This window comes from Carettochelys insculpta, chromosome 2 (assembly GCF_033958435.1).
Source record: "Carettochelys insculpta isolate YL-2023 chromosome 2, ASM3395843v1, whole genome shotgun sequence".
Lineage (NCBI taxonomy): Eukaryota > Metazoa > Chordata > Testudines > Carettochelyidae > Carettochelys > Carettochelys insculpta.
In genome coordinates this window covers 44,901,441-44,922,123 of record NC_134138.1, presented here as the reverse complement: position 1 = coordinate 44,922,123, position 20,683 = coordinate 44,901,441, and the positions used below count along the sequence as shown (strand labels likewise).

Genomic DNA, 20,683 nt, shown 5'->3' with positions numbered 1-20,683 from the left:
ATCTCCTAGAACTGGAAGAGACCTTGGGCGGTCATCTAGTCCAGTCCCCTGCACTCTCGGCAGGACCAAACACCATCCCTGATATCTATTTGCCCCAATCCCTAAATGGCCTCCTCAAGGATTGAACTCACAACCCTGGGTTTAGCAGGTCAATGCTCCCCCCATGAAGTGCTGCGCTGCATATGCAGCACTTCATTAAACTAATTCTCACCCGCGGCAACTTTGAAGTGTTCAAACTTCGAAGTGCCAGCTCGCATGCAGCCGTGGCTCACCCACCGGTACTTGAAGTGCCTGGGCAGCTGTGATGGAGTGGGGAGGGTGCATGTGTGAGTCAGGCTGGATGTCCGAGGCAAGCAGCAGCTCCCAGTGGCTAAGGATGACCCTGGGGCTACAACTGGCAGATAACACCTCTGCCTGAACAAAGAGCAGGGAGGAGCTGAGCTGGGTTTTGAATCGGGGGCGGCAGTTAGAGGCGAGGAGAAGGGAGAGCTGGAAGGCAGCCAGCCTGAGGAGGGGAAAGCTACACCCCAGAGGGGCACCCCTCGGGGTCCTCCCCCCAGGACAGGTTGGAAGGACTGTCTCTGGCTGCTATGCTGTTGCTTCTGTGAGAAACTGGACATCTGTTGCCTAATAAACCTGCTGTTGTACCTGCTGAGTGAGAGTCACTCCTGCCAGCGGACAGGGTGCAGTGCAGGGGGACCCCTGAACCCCATCACACTGGTGTCAGAAGTGGGATGCACTGCACCCACGGATGAGCTCCCAGCAGTGGCTGACTGAGCACCAGAGAAGGAAGGAGTCTCACAAGAGTCAGAGGGGGAACAGAGCCATTCCTGCAGCTGCTGCTGGTGAGTGGATACCCCGGGAAATAGCGGGGAGATGGATTATACCCGACTCCTGAAGGCAGAGCTAGCAGGGCTGTGCAGAGAGAGGGGCCTGACCGTGGGGAAGGCGACCAAGGCCCAGCTCATTGCACAGCTGGAAGAGAATGACCGATCCGGGGGGGCAGAGCCTGTCCCGGCAGAAAGTGGCCGGTCAGCCTCGGGAAGCATTTCGGATTCTCCGACAGGAGCAGGGGCTCGACGCCGTCCGACAGACGCGGTGCCCACCAGGTCGCGCTCAGCTAGCGGTGGTCCATCGCGGGCAGAGTCCCCCGCCGCAGAGCTGAGACGGCTGGAACTCGAGGTGAAATTAAAGGAACTGGAGCACCAGGAACGGGAAAGAGGGCGTGAGCATGAGCGACAGGAACGAGAAAGAGAGCGTGAGCGCCAGGAACGGGAAAGAGAGCGTGAGTGTGAGCTCCAGGAACGGGAAAGAGAGCGTGAGCACGAGCGCCAGGAACGAGAAAGAGAGCGTGAGCACGAGTGCCAGCTACAAGAGAGACAGCGGGAGGAGAGAGAGCGAGAGCGGGAGCATGAGCGAACCATGGCAGAGGCGAGACGCCAAGAGGCCCCAGCTGCGGTAAGCGGGGAGAGGGCCAGACGGCTCGGGGTGGCCAGTCACTTGGAGACGCGTGTGCTGGCCCAGTGTCAGGACACAGGGGACATGGACGAGTTCCTTACCGCCTTCGAGCGAGCCTGTGAGTTGCATGAGGTTCCCCCAGATGAGTGGCTCCGGCACCTCACCCCCTTGCTGGGCCGGAAGGGCGCAGCGGTGCTCAGCCAGCTGGTGGGGCTGCAGCCTGGGGACTATGAACGGTTCAAACAGGCCCTGCTGCATAAGTTCGGGCTGACTCCGGAGATGTACAAGAAGAAGTTCCAGGAGGCGCAGAAGAGGCCAGAGGAAACCCACGTAGATACAACCGCCCGCCTGAAGCAATACTACCAGAAGTGGGCATTCGGAATGGGAGTCCAGTCCGTAGAGGACCTGATCGAGCTGGCGGTTGTGGAGTGATTCTACGAGATGTGCGCACCTGACCTGAGGGTGTGGCTCGTGGACCGGAAGCCGGGGGACTCACATGATGCAGGGAAACTGGCAGATGACTTCACAAACAGCCGGGCCAGGTTTGAAAGTGAGCCCCACAAGGAGAGGGAGTCTCGGAGAGAGAGGGAGTCCCGGAGGGAGAGGGAGTCCTGGAGAAACCGAGAATCTCAGAGAGACCGGTCCCTAACTGTACGACAGAGGGGACCACCTCTTGGGCAAGCCCAGGAAAGAGGGGCCAGCCACCCACCCCCCAGAGAGCCAAACAGAGCCCGGACAGAGCAGCCAGCCCGAGGGACACAACCAGACCCAGGCTGTTACCGCTGTGGGCGAAAGGGGCATAGAGCAGCCCAGTGCCCCAGGCTCCCAGACAGGTTGAGCAGGCCGGGGGGTCATGGAGTCAACTGGGTGGGGTCCCAGAAGTCAGAGGGGCTGGCGGCCAAGGCGGGTGGTGCTGACAATGGGCACTTGGATTGGGCCGAATCCGCCCCACAGACCAGCTCCTCAGGGGGACCAAATGCTCAGAGGCCAGTTTACAGAGTGGGGGCAGCGCTACCTCTGTGGAGCAAGTGTCTCAAACACCTCGAGGTAGACGGGAAAAAGGTCACGGGGTTCTGGGACACAGGCGCTGACGTGACGCTGGCCCGACCCGGGGTGGTGGCAGCGGGCTGCATGATACCCGATTCCCACCTGACGATAACAGGAATTGATGGGACCCCTTTCAAGGTGCCCATGGCGAGGGTGCACCTGAAATGGGGGAAGAAGGAAGGCCCCAAGGAAGTGGGCGTGCACAGCCATTTGCCGGCAGATGTACTGATGGGGGCTGACCTGGAGAACTGGCAAGGTGAACGCCCTCGTGCCCTGGTCCTGACCCGTAGCCAAAGAAAACGAGGGGTGCGCTCCCCAGATTCAGGGGTACAGGCCCAGCCAAAGCCACAGGGGCCAACCCTGAGAGAAAGGGGGCCCCCAAAAACCAGATCTCACAAGCCAGGGATGGGGAAGTAGCCTCCGCTCCTGCCCGAGCGGAAGAATTCCAGGCAGAGCAGCAGAGAGACCCCTCCTTGCAGAAGCTGAGGGAACTGGCCAGTCTCAGCCCAGCTCCGCAGCTGGGGGAGGGCTGCAGGGAGAGATTCCTGTGGGAAAAGGGATTCCTGTACCGGGAATGGGCTCCCAGACGCAAAGCGGAGCCATGGAAGGTCCAGAGGCAACTGGTGGTTCCCCAAAAGTACCGGCGCAGGCTGCTGTACCTAGCTCATGATGTCCCGCTCGCAGGACACCAGGGGATCCACCGCACCAGGAGAAGGTTGTTACAGAACTTTTTCTGGCCAGGGATCTTTGCAGCTGTCCGTCTGTATTGCCTGTCCTGCGATCCCTGCCAGAGGATGGGGAAGAGCCGGGACAAGGGGAAAGCTGCCTTGAGGCCACTGCCCATCATAGAGGAGCCTTTCCAGAAAGTGGCTATAGACATAGTGGGCCCCTTCAGCAAGGCAACGCGTTCGGGGAAGAAATATATTTTGGTAGTGGTAGATTTTGCCACGCGATACCCAGAAGCAGTGGCCTTGACCTCTATCGACGCTGACACCGTGGCAGATGCACTGCTGTCCATTTTCAGCAGAGTGGGGTTCCCCAAGGAGGTCCTCACAGATCAGGGGTCCAACTTCATGTCGGCCCTACTGCAAAGCTTGTGGGACAAGTGTGGGGTCCGGCACACCTGGGCCACAGCCTACCACCCGCAGACCAATGGGCTGGTGGAGAGATTCAATGGGACTCTGAAGCAGATGCTGAGAACCTTCATGAATCAATACCCCCATGACTGGGACAAGTACTTACCCCACCTGCTGTTTGCATACAGGGAGGTGCCCCAGGAATCCACGGGGTTCTCCCCGTTTGAGCTGCTGTATGGAAGGAGGGTACGGGGACCCTTGGACTTGCTCAGAGAAGAGTGGGAGGGGACGGCCTCCCCTGAAGGGGAGTCAGTGGTACAGTATGTACTGACCTTCCGGGAAAAACTCACCGAGCTCATGGGCCTGGCCAGGGAGAACCTCTCCATGGCCCAAAGGAAGCAAAAGGTCTGGTATGACCGTAGCGCCAGGGCCCGAGCCTATGCCACCGGGGATCAAGTGATGGTCCTTATACCTGTGCGGCGGAACAAGCTGCAAGCGGCCTGGGATGGGCCCTTCAAGGTCGTCAAACAGCTAAATGACGTGAATTATGTGGTGGAACTGTCGAACCGGGCCCACAGCCACCGGGTCTATCATGTGAACATGATGAAACCTTACTGGGACAGGCAGAACTTGGTGCTGGCCGTGTGCAGACACTGGGAGGGGCAGGGGGAAGATCCCTTGGTGGATTTACTCACAAGGACTGGAGCCGGCTCCTTGCTGGAGTCTATTCCCCTCTCAGACCAGCTGACCCCTGCCCAGCAGACGGAGATCAAGGAGGTGCTGCATTCGCATCAACAGCTCTTCTCGGACAGACCCGGACGCACTGACCTGGCTGTCCACCGAATAGAGACAGGCACCCACGCCCCTATCAAGTGTGTGCCATTCAGAGCCACAGGGAGGACGGCTCAGGACATAGAGCGGGAGGTTGAAGACATGCTGGCTCTGGGGGTGATCCAACCCTCGTCCAGCCCCTGGGCCTCTCCCGTGGTGTTAGTCCCTAAAAAAGATGGGTCTGTTCGGTTTTGTGTGGACTATCGCAAGCTTAACGCCATCACTGTCTCGGACGCCTACCCCATGCCCAGGCCTGATGACCTTTTAGACAAGCTGCGGTGGAGTCTGCTCCTGCAGGACTACGACATGGAGGTGGTCCACGTCAAGGGGAGCAACAACACCATAGCCGATGCCCTGTCACGCAGGGAGGGCCCCGAACTTCCCCAGGTCACTGGCTAAGTGACCCCGCTCAGTGCGGTCTGGAAGGGGGGAGAGATGTGATGGAGTGGGGGGGGGTGCATGTGTGAGTCAGGCTGGATGTCCGAGGCAAGCAGCAGCTCCCAGTGGCTAAGGATGACCCTGGGGCTACAACTGGCAGATAACACCTCTGCCTGAACAAAGAGCAGGGAGGAGCTGAGCTGGGTTTTGAATCGGGGGCGGCAGTTAGAGGCGAGGAGAAGGGAGAGCTGGAAGGCAGCCAGCCTGAGGAGGGGAAAGCTACACCCCAGAGGGGCACCCCTCGGGGTCCTCCCCCCAGGACAGGTTGGAAGGACTGTCTCTGGCTGCTATGCTGTTGCTTCTGTGAGAAACTGGACATCTGTTGCCTAATAAACCTGCTGTTGTACCTGCTGAGTGAGAGTCACTCCTGCCAGCGGACGGGGTGCAGTGCAGGGGGACCCCTGAACCCCATCACAGCAGCTGTGAGAGAGGCCCAGGTACTTTGAAATACTGGTGGGTTAGCCACGGCTACATGTAAGCCAGCACTTCAAAGTTTAACGCTTCCAAGTTCCCACGGGGGAGAATTAGCTTAATGAAGTGCTGCATATGCAGTGCAGAACTTCATTAGTAATCTCCCAACACCCTACTTAGCATGCTCCCTTTGAAGTAGGGAGCTAGTGTAGACACAGCCTAATTTTTGCATTGCTTGCATCAATCCAAATTCCTCCACATCCCTATCTCAATTCATATAGAAGTATTTGGTGAAATAAAGGAGAAAATGGTAGTACCTACCTGAGGGCTGCAACACTGAAATGTGTGGTTTATGATGATCATGTATTTTACATATACCCTTTAAGATTAATAAAGTGTTAAATTAACATTGAACATTTGTCATAGTTGCAATAGTGTTTTATTCTCTTAAGGTCTGGAACAATTAGGTTGTTGTTACACGAAAAGAATATTAGCAATGCAAAGAGAATTTTCCAGGTAGCAAAGTTATTAAAAAAAAGAAAATAAAGTAATCACAAGAAGCGGCCCTGAGACAAGGAAGGCCATTAAACTCTAGAGCTGTGTCTACACTAGCAAGTTCTTTGGAAGATTTTTCGAAAGAAGAGGCTCTTTCGAAAGACCCTGCAGAGCATCTACACACAAAAAGTGTTCTTTCGAAAGGAAATCAAAAGAATGCAGCACTCCTTTCAAAAATGGTGTTCCACTCCCATTTCAGGAAGAACACCTTTCGAAAGAAAACGTGTGTAGATGCTCCCCAGGGCCCTTCTTTCAAAAGAGCAGTCCTCATAGCACCTGAGTTTTCGATCCCTGGCCCATTCTTTTGAAAGAGCTGGGGGAGGGGGAACTGTGTGGATGCTCTATTTCAAAAGAGCAGATCACTCTATTGATCCACTTCTTTGTGTGTTGACACATTCTTTCAAAGTAAGTTCTTTTGCAAAATCTCTGTAGTGTAGATGTAGGCTAGGGAATCTAAATTCCACAGCATGTGATTACAATAAAATAAAATAAAAATGCGGTTGATTTGTAAATCACAACTTAATAGTATTTTCTATATATAAATCCCTATAATGAAAGATCAAATGGCAAAGCATAAGCAGACTTTCAGTAATCTACTAGAAAGATAATTGTTCGGTTCATTTAAAACTAACCCAATAATTTAAAGTAATATAATTCTCATTCTTTCATAACACATGAATAACATTGATTTCCATAACCAAACACAGAGCACAGAAAAATATGCCACAGAAACTTTGCAAGAAATCAATCAATTGTGAAATACCAGTTCTGTGGATCTCCATGCACTGGAGATGTGTCATAAAAAAAAGAAAAAAGATATAAGCAACTTTACTCATTAAGTACAATACCAAATAGGAAAATACACCATCGTATGTTTGTAAGTAGGAAAAGAGCTCAAGGAATTCTAAATACTATGTTCTTACGCTGGCTTTTTTTTTTCTTTCAATAGTTGGCCAAACTCAATTTTCAGATCATGCAGGACCTACTTTAGCTTCTCTGGTAGATAAAGATACTTGCTAACTCCAACTCGTAATTGCCAGACACAAGATAACACATTTGGAAAAACTACCAACAGAGCTTATGCAGAAAATGGGTCACCCTACAACAGACTGCTTGCAGGGTTGCTGTTGAGGGTGGGAGGGGGGGCAGGCAAAGGGGGCAGTTGCCCTGGCGCTTGGCCTTTTAAGGTGGCCTGGAGTTCTGGCTGTGCCAGTGCTGCTTAGACAGCATTGGTGGCCAGAGCTCTGGGCTCCTTTGAAGTGTTGGCAGTGCTGCTCCACCTGTCCAGTCAGCTGTGAAAGGCCCAGCGCTGCGGTCCTGGCAGCAGTAAGGGTGACTGCCCTTGGCCCTGTCCCTGCTGGGGGGCATGGAGTCAGACCCCGCTCCCACTTTGCCCCGGAGCTCACAGTGCTGTCGGCTCTGCGGAATGCTTGTAAGCTCTTGGAAACAAATGGATGAAATACCATTTGATGTCCATAGGACCACTCACCAGTTTAAAGTTATGCATAAGTTTAAGTGCTCTGCTGTATTCGTAACAGAGCTCTTAGGACCTTGGAGGACTGAGGTCTTCCCTTTGGGAACAGCTGCAGATCTGACCCATAAAACAACAGACTGATTGTTTACTTTTGCCAGTAGCTCTTGGCAGGCCTAGAAAAACTACTTACACCATTCTGTGCACAACTGCAATATTGGAATGGAGGGAAGTGGAATTTACAGCGAGTGGCTCAAGTCTCACGTTACAGCTACACTACAAGATAAATTCAAATTTAAGGCAGTTAGTTTGATGTTACCATGTGGCTGTCTTCACTACACGTACTATTAGCTCACTTTAGAGAGCGCTAACACTGATATATCATCATCGGTACCTGCTGGGTGCAGGGTCAGGTTTAAAATTTAAAAGTTCAAATACAGGCCAGCATGGAAGTATCATGTCTCAAAATTGAATTTATTAGCCTCCAGAGGCGTCCCATGTGCAACCCACAATGCCCCTCAGTGCTCTGTTCTGGCTGCTACTCTCTAGGTACACAGGAATTAGGTAACAGGAAGACCATGAATTTCAAATCAGGACCATGAATCCTGTGGCTGTGGGCACATGTTTGCATGAGAGCCTGAGAAATGCCTGTCTGTCTTTGCTATTAGTGCTGTGAGTGCATGTACCCATTACAAATAGCTCCAGCATGGAGTTCCTGGTTCTGTCTCCACACTTTGTACTTTTTTCTGGGCTGCCTGGTGCCAGCCGCTGCCCCACTACACCATATGACAGCAAGGCTGTTGTGAGGGTTCTGCTTGCATAAGAAGCCAAGAAACTTCTTCTCAGAGGTTTACATTTGTGTGCGCCCCACCCCCCACCCTTCCCCACAGGCGCCACGCAGTCGGGGTCTTTCCCGCGCACAACCACATCACGTGGCTAACTCCAACCCAATTAAAAGGACATGGCTGCCATTCAGTGCTACCCATGCTGCCAGGCAGCATCATGTCTTGGCTTGTGCACAGTTAGGGCTCCAAGCAGGGAGAAAGATTTTTGCAGACACCGAGGGAAGTCTCCCCGGGCGGCTAAGATTTTCAAGGCCTTTCTGCTGCACAGGGATACTACTTCAAGTGCCCCCCGCCCCACTGAAACCTATCTAAGAATTCCACACCAACAAGGACCTGAGGGGCTAGCTGCTGCCAGGGGAATCTCCCCCCAGCAGCTAAGATTTTCAGAGGCTTGCAGCCACTGGGAGGAAGCCTCCCACTATGACTAAGATTTTCAAGGTGTTGCTGCCACCCCCCATGTTAGAAATTTCTGTGTAGCGAAGAGGGGAGAAAAAAATATTGTTTTCCTAACCTTTTCTATCCTCTTTCTTCTAACTTTGTTCCCCCTCATGCAGGGAAGAGTCGGTGGAGGGCCACAGACTGTGCAAAGAAGTCGAATAGTGCACTGGGCAGCCAAACATCCTCCCCCTCATCAACTCTCTTTTTTCAAAAACTTTACTATTAACTCTTTCTTCATGTTTTTCATTGTCCTGGTGTTATTTTCAGGGATCAGATGCAATCAAGGGAGAGGGGACAGTCAGTGGAAGGCCAGTTGAGAAGACACACACAGCTGCTGATTTTTATAAAATCCTTGATAATTCAGTTACAGAAGAAAGAGATTTCTGTTAACTTGGCAATCTTTGTTGATGCCCTACTTTTCCTTCCTTCCAACTGGAAAAAATGGACATTTACTTAACATGGGAGCAGAATGAGGGCAATGCAATGTGGGAAGATGATGTTACATACCAGCGAAAATAGACAGAATGCTATGGGGATAAGGGAAATGTGGGATAGGTTCCCACAATGCACTGCTGCAACAGTTGATGTTAGCTGATTGAATGTGGCAGCAACAAGTTGACATTGTGAGGAGCACGTGAGCTACGTCTACACGGGGATGCTACGCCGAAATAGCTTATTTCAATGTGGTGAAATCGAAATAAGCTATTTCAATGAATAGCGTCTACACGTCCTCCAAGGCTGGTGCTGTTGACATTCAATATCGACGTTGGGCAGCACCACATCGAATTAGGCACTGCAGGGGAGCGTCTACATGCCAAAGCGACCCACATCGAAATAGGAGTGCCAGGAACAGCTGCAGACAGGGTCACAGGGCGGACTCAACAGCAAGCCGCTCCCTTAAAGGGCCCCTCCCAGACACACTTGCACTAAACAGCACAAGATCCACAGAGCCGACAACTGGTTGCAGACCCTGGGCATACAGCATGGATCCCCAGCTGCCGCAGCAGCAGCCAGAAGCCTTGGGCTAAGGGCTGCTGCACACGGTGACCTTAGAGCCCCACAGGGGCTGGAGAGAGCGTCTCTCAACCCCTCAGCTGATGGCCGCCATGGCGGACCCTGCTATTTCGATGTTGCGGGACGCGGATCGTCCACACGTGTCCTACTTCGATGTTGAACGTCGAAGTAGGGCGTTATTCCCATCTCATGTTGGGGATAGAGACTTTGACGTCTCGCCGCCTTACGTCGATTTCAACTTCGAAATAGCGCTCGCCACGTGTAGACGTGGTGGGTGCTATTTCGAAGTTGGCACGGCTACTTCGAAGTAGCTGGCTCGTGTAGACGCGGCTGTGGAGAGGTGAGGGTAGTCAGATTCAAGTTTACAAGATCCAGCATTACAAAATCCATATTAATACATTTGAATTTATCTCACACTCTAGACGTAGTCTCAGAGCAGGAAAAAGGAAATTATTTACTTTAATATTAGCATTAGAAACATTTGCAATAAATAAAGGGCTAAGAAGTGTTCAGATAACCTAAATCAAAACAAATAACATCTAAGCCTAAATCAAAACAAATAAAATCATTCAAATTAACACACACAGAGAATTTAGAGAGATAACTACTAATTCTTATGTTTTCAATAAAACTAGAAATTCAATATTCGTTATTTCAGTATTTACTTCCTTGGGATTAGTTTTTGTTCAATAAGATTAAAATTATCTAATTTGTCTTGAAACATGATAGGCTCCCTATGAAATGCCTATATTTGCTGAATTTATAATAAAATCACATCCACCATTAGAGCTGGATAAAGCTTCTTGTCAATGTGAAGTAAAACGAGATGGTCACTGTTAAGCTGCTTGAAAGATTCCTGGAGAAACCCTTCTCCAAATGACAGTCAATTGGAGTAATCAAAAAGTAATCTAACGGGAATCCCAATTGGCATACACTTTTTATTCGATGGTAAAATACAAATAAATTTAGGTGAGATACCAAATTCCCAGCCATTTGGAAACCTTTCCATTTGCAGGGCAAGACTGTGATCATTATTGCCACAGCAAACTGGATTCTATGACCAAGATTTATAAAAGTGTCTAGTGACTCTGAGTGTTCAGTTTTTGGGTGCTCAAGTTGATATTACCTTCAAAGGGCCTGATAAAAGAGTGCGGAAAACCAAGCAGGGTAGTCAGAAATAAGGTCTCTAAGGAGGGAGTGTCTGTAAAAGTGTCTATAAATGGAAGGCAGTATTTTGGAGGGCAGGCTGAAACCTGGGGCTTTTCAAAGAAATGATTGTATCTATAAGGAAGTTAAGTGAGGCTGTCAGAGAGAAAGCTGAAAAACTAGCTCAGTATCATATAAAATCTAGAACAGGAAGAATTCAAAGAGAAAAGCTTGAATGATGATGAATCCAAATTACCAATAAGAAACCAAACGACAATTAAACTGACTACATTCAAGTGAGTGTATCACCAGGCTGGCTAGGAGAAAAGGTATCTAAATCACAACTTCAGAAGAATTGACTGACAACTAAGATAGGGCTATTGCAAAATGTGACGATTCCTGTGCAACTTGACATACAGCATCACATCTGAAATTAAACTGTAACACAAAATATTCAAGATAATGTCGGTTCTTCAGCATGATCAATCACCAGTTGTGGTTGGGAGCTCTCAAAGGACCTTAAAAATACCTTGCCTCTATAGGCTTCTGCTTAAAAGATTTCCAAGGTCACAGATTCCCTGGCCTTGGGAGGTAGTTGCCACCACCCAAGTAAGAAAAACCCCTTTTTAGAACTGAGGAAGATGCACTTGGAATGCCTCTCTGTGGGGTAACCCCAAGCTTTTACCCCTCTCTTAGGAAATCTTGAAAACAAAGAGAAAAACAAACTGTAGTTTCTGATAGCTGATGTGTCAGCCTTAGGCATGCATACACAGAATCTCCCTCACTTTCCAGGACACAAGAATCAGATAACAACAGTGATTTTATTAACAAAATAAAGAAGACATACTTGGTAAGTGTACTTGATTAGAAGGTGTTGAGAAACGAAAAAAAAAAGGATTACAACACAGAGAATTAATTCCCTGGGATTCAGTTTAAAAGTTACAATGTACAGCGAGTCGGGGGTGGGAAGTGGGGAGAGTGTATACTAGCCAGCCTCAGATTCCAGAAGACTGGAAAAGGGCAAATATAGTACCCATTTATAAAAAGGGGAACAAGAATAACCCGGGAAACTACAGGCCAGTCAGCTTAACTTCTGTGCCAGGAAAGATAATGGAGCAGGTAATTAAAGAAATCATCTGCAAGCATTTGGAAGGTGGTCAGGTGACAGGGAACAGCCAGCATGGTTTTGTTAAAAACAGATCATGTCAAACCAATCTAACAGCTTTCTTTGATGGAATAACAAGCCTTGTGGATAAGGGAGAAGCGGTGGATTTGGTATACCTAGACTTCAGTAAAGCATTTGACACGGTCTCTCATAATATACTTATCAATAAACTATGCAAATGCAACTTAGAAGGGGCTACTATAAGGTGGGTGAACAACTGGCTGGATAACCGTACCCAGAGAGTAGTTATTAATGGTTTTCAACCCTGCTGGAAAAGTATAACTAGTGGGGTTCTGCAGGGGTCTGTTTTAGGACCGGTTCTGTTCAATATCTTCATTAACGATTTAGATATTGACATAGAAAGTACACCTATTAAGTTTGCAGATGATACCAAGCTGGGAGGGGTTGCAACTGCTTTGGAGGATAGGGTCATAATTCAAAAGGATCTGGATAAACTGAAGAAACGGGCTGAGGTAAACAGGATGAAGTTTAATAAGGACAAATGCAAAGTGCTCCACTTAGGAAGAAACAATCAGTGTCACACATACAGAATGGGAAAGGACTGCCTAGGAATGAGTACAGCAGAAAGGGATCTAGGGGTTATAGTGGACCACAAGCTAAATATGAGTCAACAGTGTGATGCTGTTGCAAAAAAAGCAAACATGATTCTAGGATGCATTAACAGGTGTGTTGTGAACAAGACACAAGAAGTCATTCTCCCGCTCTACTCTGCGCTAGTTAGGCCTCAGCTGGAGTATTGTGTCCAGTTCTGGGCACCGCAGTTCAGGAAGGATGCAGAGAAATTGGAGAGGGTCCAGAGGAGAGCAACGAGAATGATCAAAGGTCTAGAGAACATGACCTATGAAGAAAGGCTGAAAGAAGTGGGCTTGTTTAGTTTGGAAAAGAGAAGATTGAGGGGGGACATGATAGCAGTTTTCAGGTATCTAAAAGGGTGTCATAAGGCAGAGGGAGGGAACTTGTTTTTCCTTGCCTCTGAGGATAGAACAAGAGGCAATGGACTTAAATTGCAGCACGGGAGGTTCAGGTTGGACATTAGGAAAAAGTTCCTAACTCTCAGGGTGATCAAACACTGGAACAAATTGCCAAGGGAGGTCGTAGAATCTCCATCACTGGAGCTATTTAAGAAGAGGTTAGATAGATGGCTTTCAGGGATGGTCTAGAAAGTGCTTGGTCCTGCCATGAGGGCAGGGGGCTGGACTCGATGGCCTCTCGAGGTCCCTTCCAGTCCTACTCTTCTATGATTCTATAAATTCAAAATAAAACAAATAGCCTGATCATGGATGACTAAACATTTCCTTTCTACTCACACACCTGTTATTCCCAGATTCCTCTCAAGGCCTGGATACTACCCAAATCTGGTTTCAGACTTAACCATCTCTGTATCTCTCCTCTGGCCACACAAAGGACTGCCCCAAGCAGGTAACTGCTTCAGTTCAAAAATCCCCCTCTCTCTTCCCATTGGCTCACCTGGCTGCTTGCCAACACAGAACCCATTATCTCTGGGTTTAATCCTTTGCAGGCAATTTAGTTAACTGAATACTGGGATGTCTAGAAAAGGGGCAGTAGCCCTCCAATCCATCACACTTGACATATAGCATCACATATGGAATTAAGATGTAACACAAAATATTCAAGATGGTATAGGTTCTTCTAGAAGATCAATCACCAGTTCCTGTCGTTACCTCTGTTTTTGCAAATTACAGTAATTGGGAAAAATAGTCATAGTAAAAATATGGTAAAATGATTAAGGATCTTAAGTATCATAGAGAAAAGAACCATAATATGGAGATGCACCTATCTCATAGAGCTGGAAGAAACCTTCTGAGGTAATCAGGTTCAAACCCCTGCCTTCACAGCAGGACCTATCAGCATCCCTGACAGATTTTTTTTTTAACCTATTTGTTCCAGATCCTAAATGGCCCCTACAAGGATTGAACTCACAACCCCGGGCTTAGCAGGCCCATGCTTAAATCACTGAGCTAGCCCTCAGTGAATGTAACTGTATAAAACTTTTGAGTAGTGCCATAAAGCATCATTCAAAAAAGTCTTATATTGCATCTGAAGTCAGTGGTCTGGGAGACAATATTGGTATCTGTCCAAATTTCTCTGTAACTTTCCCATGTGGGAGAACCAATTAAAAGGTTTCTAGTTCATGTTAACATCACACCGCCCCCAGTTACAGTACAGCAGTTTGACTCACACCGTTATTCATACTCCATAGTCCAAACCCAGGAAAGAACAGAGAAGCCCTTAACGGGAACTGGGGAAAGAACAACTTTTGCCCACGGACAACAGTACTTCACTCAGATAAGTAGTTTATTCAATAAATTATAGTTAAACTCAATGAAATTGAATAATTTAAATTCTACTGAAGTAACTATTGTAAATTTGTGGCAGAAATGTGTCAGAGACAACAGCCACATTTAGCAATCAGGGGTGATAAATGATTTGAACTCAAGTTATTCTCACCAATACTTTTTGGTTAACAAAATCACCAATGATGACCATATTCTCAATTGCCTTGAAAACTCTGTAGCCATCTCAGTTTAGCAGAGTTTCACAATCACTTTACACAGTGTATGAAAATACAAGATGTAAGGCAGTAGAGAGGTCAACAATGAGCATCCCTTCTCCCCCCAGCAATTTCAATGGCACAATTTCCTGCTATATGGATTTTTCTGATTTCCATATTGTATTATCGTTCCTTAACATAGAGCATCTTTTTCAATTGCTACACAAAACATTAATGATTTTGTCTTTAATGAAATGTTAATAATCGCTTATACAGATAGCAAGCAGTCCTGTAGCACCTTAAAAACTAACAAATGTATTAGGTAATGAGCTTTCATGGGTAAAACCCACTAGCAGCCATATAAAGATAGTTCAAATTGTAAACTGAGCAACTTTTGAGACCAAAGTCATTGAGAAACCACAAAACATGGCACCACACGACGTCATATTAAAATCTCACGTTTCAGATGAGACCTGCATTTGCACTCCCCTGAACCAGTTGCTAGACTGTCCTCTGCATTCTAGATCAATTCCTCCTAAAGGCAGTAGACAGTACGTTCAAATGATATATGGGAAAGAAAGAACTCTCCAAGCCTTGAGGATAGCAAGGTGAGTCAACAATAATCCAGACATATTTCTGGTGATTGCCACTTTATATACACCCACATAGATCATCTTCTGAGAATAAGAATTTTAATGTTAGAGATACACACCTCACTTTCGGAGACTACAATGTCCATAACGTGTGTCTAATACAAAATATAAAGAAAGCTACAGAAACTGTAATGTACACAAACATAAATCTAACTTGCCTTAAAGTGAGAACAGCAACTTTTATTTAGGACATGGTGGGCACAATCTAAGCTTTATTCTCACTTGGCTTTGAAAAGGAGGACAATCAACACTGATGCTACGCATCAGTTGAATTGCAGATTGACAGTGTAGATGGGGTCAACTTCGAAATAAGCGCCCCACTTCCACATTCCCTTACTCCCACAAAACTAGATCAGAAGAAGGGAATGCTGAAGTGGGACGCTTATTTCGAAGCTGCCCCCATCTTCACTGTCAATCTGCAATTTGAAGTCTGCACTTTGAAATCTGCGCAGCTGCCATTATGCTAATGAGGCACTGAATATGCACATTAGTGCCACATTACCATGCCACCTCTGACGGGAGGGGACAAGTAAAGAAGCAGTATTAGTGTGCTGCGTAGCTGCCTCCCTGAATCACTTCCAAACCCCTCTCATTCCACAGGATTAAGTGTAGAACTAAAACACAAGATAAAGTACCTTATATTCAAAGAGTGACATCTTCCTTCTTCATAGGCTTGATCAGATCACTTTAGCCATGACGCAGGCAGTCAGAGCTCCCATGCTGCTCCTTCCCAGGAGCTCAAAGTGTAGGTCTGCTTGACTTCACTGTCTGCCTCCCAGCTACTCTGTTCCCCTTTCCAAGCTCTTCCTCCACACTCTGAAGGCTTTGCAGGTGCAGTGGGGCAGGGCCACCCAGGTCCAGATCTGCTCTTAAACCCCTTCCTTTCCAGTGTGGGGTTTGTATACCCCAGTACAGCTTCCTAGAGTTTTTCCATCACTGTCTCTAATGTCTTCTGCCTCAAAGAGAGATACTAACACCTCTGATATTTTGAGTTGGAGTTGAAAGAGACAATGTGGAAATCCAAAGATCTTCTGTGAATGTTGCATTTAGAACTCTGCAGAAAGTTGTGCATTAGTAAAAATTAGAGCAAAAATTACTCTACATGTTCATAGAGGAAAATGTTATAACTAAATATACAATAATTTGCCCTCACTAACCAGGTCACATAATGTTCATAAAAACACTGACTCTCTGTATTTTCATATTACAAAGCAATGCCACGTCCCTCACATATGCTTTCCATCTGCCTTTTACACATTTTGTAAGTTAGTTTAAATAATTTTTGCATACTTACATTATTAAAAATTAGAGCAAAAACTACTCTAAAACTGCCTGCAGCATTCTAATGCAACATTCACAGAAGAGTTTTGGATTCCCACACTGGCTCCTACAATTTGCCACACATTTACCGAGGTTGAAGATAACTCCCAAAACGTTTTAAAATTGTTATTGATGTATAGTATTATACATGTATATACATAGTAATAGGTGACAATTTATACAGAGATCCCAAATTCTTCCAGAGTTGTTACTATTGCCTCCACAAACCTATATAACTGAGCCCCTGCCTACTTAACACAAATATTTTCTTATTTCCCCCCAGCCCTTTAACACACTCTGTGTACTCCAAACAATGATACCGAACTGCACACTGGGTTTGTCTCATCCCTATGTTACTATTCTGCATGACTTTTTCTATTCACAGTATTTTTATAACCTTCCAATACCAGTTGCAAATCATACTTAAATGCTTTATCTGGCAACTCTCAAAACAAACAGATCAACTTCTAAACCTAGATGATTCATCCTCGCTCAACCTCAGTTACCACAACTAAGTCGGATGAATAAGATTTATGTTAACTAACATCCTTAGTTTAAATTCTGTGTCACTAGTGAGACAGAAGAGACTTTTTCCAATAAAAATATTTCTTACTTTTTTGGATGTGTGGAGTGTTTTCTTTAGACAGTTAATGAAACAGTAGTTAGCTTACATTTAACACTGGCAAAATTGCATTAAAGTCAATGGAACTCTTTGATTTACAGTTTCAATGTCCTTTGTCAACATTCTTAGTTTTTGTCTAATATGAGATTCAAGATTATGTCTGTAAGGTAAATATCAATTTTAAAAGCACTGTACTTACTAATAATTGCAAATCATTAGAGGCTGTAGTATTCATATCTCTGTACTACATGGTCTCTTCAATTTTAAATTGCATTTCTTGCAGTCTCCATCACTTTTGCCCTGCAGTCTCTATCAATGTTTATGCTTTGTCAGTATTTTTCATTGTCTTGCAAACCATAGTCCTCACCAGTAATTTTTCCCTGTTTCCTGTCAGCATCAGTTGCTTCATGAACATATGCACATTTCTCAAGTGTAAAAATGGAATGGAATGAATACTTTAGTAAATGAAACAAAGTACGTGTGTTGCTTAATCAGAAATAGACATTGGTTCAAGAGAAAATCATATAAATTATATGTCTTTTGCAATAAGACATCGCATGGGCATAAGAACCCACCAGCATGGATCACTTTGCAGGATTAGGATCACAGCTAATTGTAATCAAAACAATTTTAAAATACGTGGTTTAGCTGGCAACTAGTAAAGTTGTGTGTGAACGTTGTTCTAAGTCACAATTTAGCTTTGATTTCATGGAAACGTAAATGAGATTTCTGTGCAGAACAACTAATAATTTCCACAAATAATAACCGCAAAGCTGGACAAGATGCAATGCATGCTCCTTGTAATAGTTCATGTTAACAGCAAAAGGAAACCACATTGGGAGGCAACACTTAGTGAATGTGAGTAATCCAAAGAAGTTACTCTTGTAAGGAATGATGTGTAGAACTGTTTTTTTAGATAGTTATGTAGATATTGAAAAATCATGCCTGCTCTACATCATGTTCACCAAAGCTCCCCACAAACAGAAGTCTAATTAAAGATAATCTTCACCTGTTCCCCCAATATTTCCATGGCTTTCTTAGTAATGTATGAGAGAGCTAGGAGACCTGTTTCTCAACTCACACCAAGATAACACCTGGTTAAACCCACTGAAGTCAACAGATATCAGAGGGTAGCCATGTTACCCTGTATCTACAAAAACAGTGAGGAGCCCTGTGGCACCTTACAGATTAACAGATGTATTGGAGCATAAAATTTCATGGGCAAAGACTCACTTTCTCAGAATGATGTGACAAAGTGGGTCTTTGCCCACGAAAGCTTATGCTCCAATAAATCTGTTAGTCTATAAGGTGCCACAAGACCTCTTGTTTTTGAAGTCAATAGAGTTATACTTGTATAAAACTAGAGCGAGATTAGAAACAGGCCTGCAGAACAATGTAACGTATTACACCAAACATGGGCCTTAAAAGAACATTATTAAAGTAGGAATGTAAAATACTAAGCAGTTAACCACTGATAATCAATCTTACAGGTAAAGTATTAACTTAGCATTTAAATAACTAACATGTACATTAAAAACATTGCAACAATAACATTTCATAGTATATATGGAACTAGGTTCCTTGTTGTTAGGACTATTACTATGGAACTGACACCACACTATGGCAATATTAAACGTTCAAACATCATCATGTAGGTATCATAATTTTTGGTAACTATTGTTCCATTGTTAAGATGGGAGCAATGAAAAAGGAATAGTGTCAATTACAAAAATAACAGAAGACACCAGAAAATGCGAACTGTGCAATACTGCAAATAGCACCAGAGAACTGCTGAACTCTTTGAAGCTGAAACATCCATCTGTTTCATGTGAAAAGGAAGGCAAAAAAAAAAAAAAAAGAAAAAAAATCAAACAATGCTGACAAAATTTGTTTCTGGCAATTTAAGAAAACGCAACACACAACGTGATGAAAACTAAGAATTGTTGTGCACCATTGTCACTACAGATATGCTGCCTGTAAGAGTTGCTGGAGATACAGGTTTTAGTGCATTGATGAGTTTTGTAGAACCTGAATACCGTGCACCTGTGAGACAGACTAAAACCCTGTATCTATAGAAGTACTATGAATATTGTGTGAAGTCTGCTCATGAAAAATTGCAAAATGCCATTAAAGTAGTTTTCCCCACCACTGGACAGCGTTAACTACAGAAAACTACATGACTGTCACTTGCCATTATACTGAAAATTGGGAGTGTCAATCCACAGTTCTATAAAAAAATATATAGCAGAAAATCTTGCTGAAAAATGAAATGCTATAGCGGAAAGATGGGGTCTGGCAGGCCTTGTCTTGGCTTGCATACATAATAATGCTTCCCAATACAACACGGTATGTTATATGGATATCTGTCAATTGTTTTGTGCATACTTTGTACCTAGCCATAAATAATGGATTTTCTTCAAGTACTGTGGACTGGGCTGTTGCAGATGTATGCAGATTAGTTGCACACACAGAAAGAAAACACACACAGCTTCATATTAAGAACCATCGTCTGATCCAGTCACGTAAAACTCGCTGGAATTCTGTATACGACATGTTTGAAAGACTCCGTGAGTAAAGGTGAGCTATGATAGCTATGCTTTCTGATACCTCTGAAACAGAGCAATCTGATTCCTGAATGGTTCAGCTGCAAGATGAACACTGGCAACTAATAAAGGGTATCTTACCACCTACTTTCCACTTTCAACTCTGCTACAACTTCCATGTCTGCTGATCAGTCAGTTTCAATTTCAAATTTTTATCCAATTTGCAAGAAAGTCTTCTCCAAACTTTCAGAAGCAAAGCTCCTGTCAAAAATGAAAAAGCTGTTGATTTTAGGGCTGATGCTTGTTGCTCTCTCAAGCATTGCATGAAACCCAGTTATGATCCTGCCAGAACTGCCAAACCTGCACTCACTGCCTCCTCCTTAGATTGATACCATAAACACACATGATTTCTTTCACCTGTTCAGATCATTGTTAAATCTAAGCTTCTGCAATTTGCGCTGATATAAGAAAAAGAAAAAGAAGACCCTATGGGTGTGTCTGCACAGTACAGTTACTTCAGGATAATGACCGCGATAGTGAAATAACTTTGCGAGCAGCTACACAATGCAACTGCTATTTTGAAATAATATCAAAATAGCAGACGGCTGATTTCGAATTTGGTAAACCTCATTATACAAGGAATAGAGCTTATTCTGCAATAGTTATTATATTATGTATACACAGGGAAGAGGGGCTATTTCAAAATGGGGGCCTTGGGCTATGTCTACACAGCAATGTTATTTGAAATGGCTCCGCTATTTCAATAAGTATTTTGTGTGTAGCTGCACTATTTCAAAACAAACTATGCTCAAAAATCTCTTCAGAAATAGCTTATTCTGAAATAACGGTGCTGTATAGACATAGCCTGTGAGTGCGACAGCTGAACCAAGAAGTGCTGAACTTGACAAGCCAATAAAGCCAGCAGGGGAGAAAAAAAATCCAAAACATGAAACTGACAAGAGTCAAAATTCTAATACAGACTGAACCAGATTGAGCCTGGCACTCTTGGGAACTGACTGGTGCCAACACTTCAACTGCTTCCTAGAAGACATTTGGGGGATAAACTACAGCTAAAGAACAGCACAGAACAGTGAGAGCCAGGACTTGTGGCTTTAAA

The 20,683-nt window shown here is 45.5% G+C and overlaps 1 protein-coding gene and 1 pseudogene across 2 annotated transcripts in view; one reads left to right on the top strand and one right to left on the bottom strand.

Annotated features, from left to right (window-relative positions):
- Window positions 1-20,683, bottom strand: part of STK3 (serine/threonine kinase 3) — a 270,216-nt gene that overhangs the window by 55,506 nt on the left and 194,027 nt on the right. The window lies entirely within an intron of this gene.
- LOC142009116 (zinc finger BED domain-containing protein 4-like) lies at window positions 16,427-20,033 on the top strand (annotated as a pseudogene).